The sequence below is a fragment of the Mirounga leonina genome, unplaced genomic scaffold, assembly GCF_011800145.1.
Source record: "Mirounga leonina isolate KUSES-001 unplaced genomic scaffold, KU_Mleo_1.0 Mir_153, whole genome shotgun sequence".
NCBI lineage: Eukaryota > Metazoa > Chordata > Mammalia > Carnivora > Phocidae > Mirounga > Mirounga leonina.
This window is the reverse complement of record NW_023270387.1, coordinates 22,847,753-22,857,677: the sequence shown is the minus strand read 5'-3', so window position 1 is coordinate 22,857,677 and position 9,925 is coordinate 22,847,753. Positions and strand designations below refer to the sequence as shown.

Sequence of the window (9,925 nt, the reverse complement as noted above, 5' to 3'; positions counted from 1 at the left end):
ACTGAACTGAGACCTGTACCTGTACTAAGGATGGGGCCCCTCAATTCTCCCAACTACCTAAACCCACACCAGGCAAGAAGCCACCCCTCCCCAGGGCCCACAGACCTTGTAAGCTTTTTGGGAACTCACTCTTTAAATATTAGTCATCAGCTAAGACACACCAGATACTTAAGGAACAACTTTCATGTGAAAGACAAAGATCAAAACACAAATATTAAAAAGGGTAATTGGAGGAAAGAAGAGCAATTCAAGGATCAGAAAAAAAAAAAAGAAAAACTTTAAAAAATTACAGTCTTCAGAGACAATATTCAACTCACTAATTCCTGGGGATAAGAAGGAAATGAGATAGAAAAGGAAGACTCAAGAAAACTAAAACTCTTACAAATTAGAAATACGATAGCAGATATAAAACCTTCAACTTGCCACTTTCTAAGGAAATATTCCAGAAAATGAAAAGTAAAATAAGATGAAGCTATGAAAATAGGAGAAATGATAAGTCTCCAATATCTACTAACAGAAGTAGCAGAGAGAAAAGAGAAAACAGAAGAATCTTGCAACATAAATGAATAAGAAAAAATATAAAGTCAAATTCTCATAACTGAAGAACACGAGTTTCTCCATGAATGAGCTCAATATGCACCCAGGATAATGGCTGAAAAAATAAAGGAACCATGCCAAAGCATATTATCACCAAGTTTCAAAAGCAATCTTATTTGTCAACATCAGTATTGGAAGACAGAAGAGAATGTAGTGAGGCTCTCACAGTACGGAGGAAGTGTAATTTCCAACCAAGAATTCTCTAGAGATAAACTATGAAATAGGTGTAAGCCCAGACTAAAAACAAGCTTAGATGTGTAAGTACTCACACATTTACTTTCCAAGTATTCTTTTTAAGGAGGCTATGAAAGGAGTGCTTCTGCAAAATGAGGAAACAAATCAAGAACAAGCAAGATCTGATATTCAAGAAATAAATAATTCATTACAGGAGAGAAGTGGAGGGAATTCCCCAAAGATGGCTAAGGCAATATGAGGACAACAGGTGTAGAGTCAATCTGGAGAGCACCATCCCACACTGGAGAGGAAGAGGATGAAGAGGAAGAGCACCTGGAGGGGAGTCTCCAAGAAATAAAAATGGACAGATTAGAGTTTAGTAGCTGAAATTTGGGGAGGATATTTTGAGAGGATATTTGAAAGAAAGCTTGTATACAAACAGATATTAGGTCCCTGGAAAATGGAAAGTGGAGAGGGAGAGGAGAAGGAGAGGAAGAGTGAGAGAGGGAGTGAGAAGTGAAAGAGGGGAGGAAGAGGGCAGAGGAGAGGGATCAGGGATTGATTCAATTTCAACTCCAAGGAAAAGAAAATGACCAGAAAATAAAATGTAAACCCAAATTGACTAAAGGAAAGTTAAATTCAACATTACTTGGCTCAGCAATAAATACTTAAATAACTGTATTTTTCAGTAAAAATTACGGCATAACTATATTGGGAGGATGCAAGAAGAGCTTGATTTGAGTGTGCAGGAGTAAGAGTATATGTGTCTGTGTGAGAATGTGTGTGTTTAGAGAGTTTTAAAAAGCAAAATCCCCATTTTACAAAGCAGAGTGAGTAAAACCCGATCTAAAACTGAAACAGAAATTAGGAGTATTTAGTGGTGACTGGGTGGCTGAGTCGGTTAAGCATCTGCCTCCGGTTCAGGTCATGATCCCAGGACCCAGGGATCCAACCCACATACCTGGCTCCCTGCTCAGAGGGGGGTCAGCTTCTCCCTCTCCCTCTGCTCCTCCCCCCATCACTCATACTCTCTCTCTCAAATAAATAAACAAAATCTTAAAAAAAAAAGAAATTAGGTGTATTTAAATGTTGTTTTAAAATACTTCAGCTCATATTAGAAACAAAAAACCTCTAAGAGTTGAACATGATTTGCATCCGGGATTGGTACTGAGGAGGGGTGGGACAGGGAACTGCTTTTTAAGTTATAAAGCTTTGATAGCTATTTGATTTTTAAATGATGTACTTAAAAATTTATAAAATAATATGTGCATACATATTTGATAAAATAATATATATTATACATATTTTCTCCTCTAGGATTCCTTCCCTTGCCAGGGATTTTGAGCATACCAGTGAGATACACCAGTTTCTTCTTGAAGTTAACTTTTTTGCTGACTTGGTGCAGCACCAAGTAGCCTGCATTGTCTTGTTTTCTAGTTTTTATACATCTTGGTGTAGTTCACCTATAGTTCATCGGTCCACAGAGATATAAATCTATAAACCTCATGTTTCTTTTGTGTCTCTTGCCAACAGACAGAACCATGCTAACCCCTAAAATGCACTCAGATAACGCCTATTATGGAGTCTGCTGTTCTACTGTTTGGAACAATGATCTACCTGAAACCCAGACAAGGCAAAAATAAAAAGGTAAACATATCAAAGAAAAGTTCTAGGAAATCTCCCTTCAATTTGAGAGAGAGGATCCATTGGATCTGATAGTATAGTAATAGCACTCTACAGGTCCATGCTACGGATCATTTCTCTACAGTTATCTACTGAGTTGGTGACCAACAGCATCCAGACCCTGAAAACCCCATTCTAAGGGCTAGGGCAATGGAGACCATAAATGGGAAGGTCACCTCCATCCCAGTCATGAGGCTAAGGCTAGGTTTCAGATTTCTGGATTCCACTTGAATTTTAAAACAATACAAATAAAATCATTGGGTCTAGAATAATGATGAACATGAAAGGCTATGATTGGCATCTATAAAACTTTCAAGGATGTGAATTAGATCAAAACAAATTTATGTACAAAATACTGGGTTTTTAGAGCTGTGAGGAATCCACTGATGCTTGGAAGAGCTAAGTTAAAACAATTTAAACAAAATGCCATGTTACACAGCAGGAAATAAAGTTTATGGAACTCATTACTTTAAAAAGTGAAACAGGAATTATAGTTCCTAAGGAGGTTTAAATAAATTCATACATGACTGATCTGTAATGGGTTATTCATGAAAATTAGATTATATTTTCAAGCTAAACATTGGAGGATAACGCTAAAGAAAAACGGTAACAACAAAAGTAACAATAAAATAATAATACTACTTATTGGATGCAGTGAACCACTCTAGGTGCTTTATAATAGATTATCTTATTTAATTCTATAGCAACTAGCAAGCTATTATTCCCCGTATTTTACAAATGAGCAAAAGGAATCTCTAATCAGTTCATGATGGGTATTTGATTTTGATCAGTCCAAGGATATATGTTCTGGGATAAGGTAAGCTCCTATGATTGTTGGTCCTGAATGGAAAGGGCCATTTTTCAAGGGTAAATGAGTCAACAATATCCCTACTCTCCAAGGACTTATAAGGTGAAATTTGGTAAAGGAAGAGTAAAAATCAAAAGTGAACAGTGCAGCCTGAGGAGTGTGTGTGTATAGGATGAATACATGTCCCGGTTTGCCTGGGACAGCCCCAGAGTAACTATTATGACAACTCTCTGTCACTCTGGCTGAGGAATAAGGAAGAACTGTAATATTTGGGTACTGAGTAAATAAATATACTTCAAGTTTATCCCTTAAGTAATTACATAATATAAACGTAAGAATATTAAAAAATATTGTATGTTTATATTAAAACATATCCTCAACAAGGCAAAATTTCTCAAAATATGAGTCTCGGGATTCTTACCACATCACCATCTCCAGTGCTAATTCAACCTCACAATCTTTGACCCTTCCCCATTGCATATTTTTATCTTCCTCCCACAGTAAAAATCCTGGATTCCAACAATATTAACACAATTATGCATTTGTTCAATTCTGTGATTTGTTCAACACATCAAATAATTTCTAGAATTGCTACATCCATACCACTAAAAAAAAGACCCCTAATCTATTAAAAAGAATTCAAGATCTGTTTGCACCCCTTTTCTCCCCTACCTTAAGTCAAAGTTTCATGTTAAAAAATTATTTGGTTTAGCACTTTTCCCCCCACCTTTCAGTGTAGTTATGTTATTTATGTGAAACTTAGTAAGTTTTATTTGTATATTGGCATTTAGACTTAGATATTTCTTTTTTTAAACTCCCATCTTGGTTTAATTTGTTTGACTATGTAGATAACATTAATGTGCTTCTAAAAGTCAAAACTGTTCAAAAATTATATTCAGAAAAATGGCATGCTCTCTTCTTTCTTCCACTCTGTATGGCTCCCTCCTACTCCCCCCTTACCTCCCTGCCACCACTTACCCTACTTGTGGATAACCAATTTTACTGCTTTCTGTGTTTGCTATGTTTCTTTATGCAAAAATAAGCACTTTGCTTTTTTTTCCTTAACATATATCCTAAGTACAACATTCCATCATTTCATGAAGATCTTTCTTTTTTTTTTTTTTAAGATTTTATTTATTTATTTGACAGAGAGATAGAGAGAGCACAAGTAGGCAAAGAAGCAGGCAGATGGAGAGGGAGAAGCAGGCTCCCCGCAGAGCAGGGAGCCCGATGTGGGACTCAATCCCAGGACCCTGGGATCATGACCTGAGCCGTAGGCAGCCGCTTAACCGACTGAGCCACCCAGGTGCCCTCTCATTCTTTTTTAAAGCTGCATGATACACCACCGTGTATAAGCCAAAGGTTATTCTATCAATTTCCTATGTTTGAGCACATCGATAGTTTCCAATTATTTTGCAGTTACAAATAACACTACAATGGATAATATCAGATACGTATATTTTTGTATGGTTAAATGCATACTTTGTGGTAACTTCCTAGAAGTGGAATTTTTAGTTCAAAAGTTAAATGCATTTGTGGGTTGGTGAGATATAGACAAATCTAGCCATGTGCCAGTTACACATGTTTTAATTACAGAGACTTTATAATATATCCGTTCATCTCTTAGGGCTACTTCTTCACAGCTCCTCTTTTCCTGTATTTCCTTAGGGTTTTTTTTTTTTTTTCCGTATTTCTCTTTTTCATATAGACTCTCGTATTGACTGACTAGCTCCACAAAAGCTCTTTTTAAAATTAAGATCATATTGTCTAGAAAGAAATGACATCTTAATGATGCCAAGTCATGCGAACCAAGAAGAGATGTCTGTCCATTTACCCAAATCTACTTTTGTGTTGTTCAGGAGCATCTAACAGTCTTCTGCAGATATGTTTTGATAAATTTTGTCTTACTGATTATTCCTAAGTATGTCATCTTTATATTTTCGTTATTGTAAATAACAACTTCTCTTCCATTACATTGTCTAACTACTTATTATTTGTATATGTGAAACCTATTAATTTTTGAAGGTTTATTTTATATCTTGCTGCAGAGCTAATAGGGACATAAAAACAAACATGCACACAATTGCACAGCATTCACAAAGGTCTATTTCATTATTGGGGGGTAACATATTTAACAGTTAAATACATTTAAGTAACATATAGGGGACTGCATGACTGCAGCTTTGGCAGCTAGATTAGATCACCAATTCACCTAGAACCCAGCTAAGGAGTAACTGTCTAAATACTTGAAGTACAGTTAGATCAAACTTTGTTCTGATCACCTTCTTGGTCAAGCTGGAAATATACAAAGGTGAAATCTTCTGATATCCCTTCCCAGAGGTTTCTTTGAGCTAGATTAGGCCTCTAGCCACAGAACAAGCCCAAGTTTGGGGTCTCCAGCATGAATGCTCTTCCCAGCTACCAGAGCAGAGAGTATAAACTTGACCCCAGGCCTCAGAGTCTGAGCCCACTCCAATTAAACTAGAGTTGTTGACTTTTGCAGAAATGGAAGCAGTAGGATCCAACTGGTACTTGACTGTAATGCCAAAGCAAGTGTAGCTGGTACCTGATGTGCAAGCAAGGTTTCCTGAAGTGTCAAGATCTTCACATACTTTCTGCTAATTGATCCTCCAAATTCTGTCCCATCATTAACATTAGTGTGAAGCAGGAAGTCCCCAGTCCTGCAGCCCATTGCAGAGTTATTTCTTGTCACCTTTGATTTGGCACTGTCAAAAGGTCTTCTGATCCCCAGCAAGCCAGCCCTCATAACCAAAGATAGCTAACCAAACAAAATCAAAGTCAACATCACAACCAAGGTTTATTAGCTCCCTCTTGTAAGAAGACTTGATTTTACCACTTGCTCGTGTTGGGTGAAAAGGGTATTAAATACTAGCTTCAAACTTTGATAAATCTGGTCTTCAATTGCAATTTCTGTTCCCAGAGAGTTACCCGTGTTCCATTTTTCTGTGAAAGTCAGACCAGACCCACACCATTTATATTTGGTCTCCGCTGTTCCACGAACTTTACGAGTGTCTGTATTAGATGAACCAGATGTTGAGAATTCCACACCACTGCATGACTTTGTTTTCACATCCGGTTTCACCAACCCAAAACCAAATCCTCTGCTGGAAATATCTCTGGCAGCTTTCCAAGGTCAGCATACGATGGAGGATACGCATTGGCCACGTGGGGCTCTGTCCATAGGTGGCCATGGGAAGGCAAGGCCAGGGGAAGAGGTGATCCGGTGGTCTCCTGAGAGGGGCAGCCACCACTCTGTTTACTGCTGAGTCCCCTCAGCTCGGTCAGGGGCTCAGGGGCTCAGGGCTGGGCTGCAGCTTCCACAGCTGGAGGGTGAAGGAAAATGTCTTTTTTCTTCATCACTGCCTTTTTGTTCTTGTTAGATATTACTTGTGTACCATTTTAATTCCCTTCTTGTTTCTTATATTTATTTTCTTAAGGGTTGCCCTGGGTATCCCATATATTCTGTTATGTACTATTTTCACAATCACTAATTTTTCTTCAATTCTCTTATTTTGCTCTGCAGCTTTTCTTTCACTCAAAAGTTTGATAAAAAATGTTTATTTTTTTGTTGTTGTTTTCAAAGTGGACATCCTTTTATTTCAAAATTTTCTAATTAATGCATTTTGTGTTTGGCTTGCATTCTAATAAAAATATTTTTCCTAATATCTCTAATTTACCAAACTTATGGTGGTTTTGTTTGTGATCCTACATATGATCAACTTTCTTATGAACAATCCATATATATTTGGAAAGAAGGCATATTCTCCCCCATCGGGTGATATATATATATATAGATAGATCGATCTATCTATCTATCTACCTATCTATCTATCTATGGTCTATCTTATTGATATTTTATTATGTTCTTTAGATCTTCTAATCATTATTTTTTCACTGATATCATTTGAGAGTGATGTATCCTATTACTGTTTTTTTTAGTCTATTTATCCTCGCAATTTCTTTATTTATTTTGTGTTTTATATAGGTTATTTCTCTATTATTTGGTGCAGACATAATTATAACTGTCAAATATTTATTGTGAGCTGTAGCTTTCAGCATTACAACATATATATATATACACACACACATATATATATACACGCATGTATATATATATATATATGTATATATATATAAGTTTTCTTCAATACTTTTGCCTGAATTCAATATTCAATTCTGTTTGATATCAAGATTGTAATTTCTGCTTTCATTTTTGTTTTCCTTTGCCTAGTACAGATTTGCCACATGTTTCTTTTTAGCTTTCCAGATATTTACATTTTAGGTATATTTCCTGTATACAGAATAATTGGGTTTTGTGTCATTAGCCAACTTGAAAATCTACTTTACTTAAGTAGGTAACTTAGTCTGTTTAGGCTATTATAATGGAATACCATAAACCGGGTGGCTTATAAACAACATAAATTTATTTCTCACAGTTGTTGCAGAGACTGGGAAGTCTGAGATCAAGGCCCTGGAAGATAGAGTGTCTGGTGAGGGCCCATTACCTAGTTCATAGACATCTGTCTCCTTATGGAGGGAGCTCTCTGGGGACTCTTTTATAAGGACATGAATCCCATTCATGAGGGTTCCACCCTCATGACTTAGTCACCTCCCAATGTATCTTATACCATCCAAATACCATCACATTGGAAATTAGATTTCAACATATAAGGTTTTCTTTTGGGGGGGGGCATAAATGTTCAGTTTATAGCAGTAGGTGAATTAAAACCTTTTACCCTTATCATAGGATTGTTATGTTTGACCTCAAAACTACCATATAATTTATGTTATGGGGACATCTGGATGGCTCAGTCCATTAAGCATCTGTCTTCAGCTCAGGTCATGATCCCAGGGTCCTGGGATCAAGTCCCACATGGGGCTCCTTGCTTGAAGGGGAGCCTGCTTCTCCCTCGGCCTGCCGCTCCCCTTGGTTGTGCGCACTCTCTCTCTCTCTCTCTCTGACAAATAAATAAATAAAATCTTAAAAAAAATAAAAATATGTTATGGTTACTGATTATATTATATTTACAATATTTTTCTATGGAGTTTTCCTTGCTATTTTAAAATATATTTTAGTATCTAGTAAGTGTGTATTTTTTTTCCAGTGGTTACATTTGTATTCTTCCCCTTAATCTTATCTTTAATCTTAGTTTTTCTTAATTTTTTACAGTATGGTTTTAATCTTTTACTATTTGGTTGTAAATAGTAGTTTTGACTCTCACCTAGTAACCTTATATAAGTCAATGATGTTATTCCATTTTCTCCTTTCTCTTTTCCTTCACCTAGTTGTCTTTAGTTATATCCTTTCATCTTTCCCAGAAAAGATAACATTTACCTACTACTATTCCACTCATAACTCTACATTGTTTTAGTCTTCTTACCTCTATAGTACTATATGTGATTGTGTACATATATACAACATATGTGCATATACACACTAACATATATAATATTTAATAATGCAATTAATATAATATATAATGTCTATGTGTGTATATATAATATATAACAAATATATAATATGTATATACACATGTACATCCACATGCATACACATACACATTACTATGTGTTGAAGTTCACTTGGTTATCTTTTTTTTAAAGATTTATTTATTTGAGAGAGAGATAGCATGCATGTGAGTGGTGGGGAGGGGCAGAGGGAGAGAATCTCAGTAGGGAGCCTGATGAGGGGCTTGATCTCACGACCCTGAGATCATGACCTGAGCCAAAACAAGAGTTGGATGCTTAACCGACTGTACCACTCAGGTGCCCCTACCTGGTTATCTTTTGTTTGGATGAAGTTCATGCTTCAGTAGAATTCTGAGATGGAGTTCTTTGATGGAGTTATTGTATTCTCGAATCTGTTTTTTGTAGCATATATATACAAAGGACCACTTGGCTGGATAAAACAAAAAAAAAACAAAAAAAACCTTGACACTACTTTTTCTTTGATTTTCTTAAAAAAGCTCCTTCGTTGTTGCCTTGCTGTCTGTGTTGCTGTTGAAAAGTCTGGCACCTGCTTCATTTCTTCTTTTTATCCTCTTAAAGAATTCATTTTTTGTCTGGGAAATATGTGGATTTTTTTTTTTGGTCAATAAAGGCCAATTTTGAAAGATTTTCTCAGAGTTCATTGTTCTAGGTCAGTTTTATCAGGTATACAGTGGGACATTTAAAATTTTAAATTTAATTTATTTCTATGTCTTGGATTATAACTTTAAATATTTTTTTTCTATTGGTTTGTTTAGTTTTTCCAGGGACACCAATGATATGTTTGTTAGACTTCCCTTGCTTAGTTTTCATTATTTCTTTCTCTCTGAACTTTTCTTTTTTCATTTCATTTTCAATCTTCTGTTTTCATGTCTTTCTTCAATATCCCTCACTAAATTTTCATTTACATATTCACCCTTGCACATGTTGTAATTTGTTCTCCACTTATGAGATGGTTCTATTTTTGTCTTCAATTTTTCTCCTTAGTTTAATGCACTCATCTATTCTCATTTCCTCCCCTCTCCCTACCTCTTGCTTTTCTTTTTGGTCCATTTGTGTTCTGAGATTTTCTTTTCTTCCTTCTTTCCTTCTTTCCTTCTTTCCTTCTTTCCTTCCTTCCTTCCTTCCTTCCTTCCTTCCTTCCTTCCTTCCTTC

General features: G+C 36.1%; 1 pseudogene; it reads right to left on the bottom strand.

Annotated features, from left to right (window-relative positions):
• Positions 1-5,618: 5,618 nt before the first annotated feature.
• On the bottom strand, positions 5,619-6,474 carry LOC118013109 (annotated as a pseudogene).
• Positions 6,475-9,925: the final 3,451 nt, after the last annotated feature.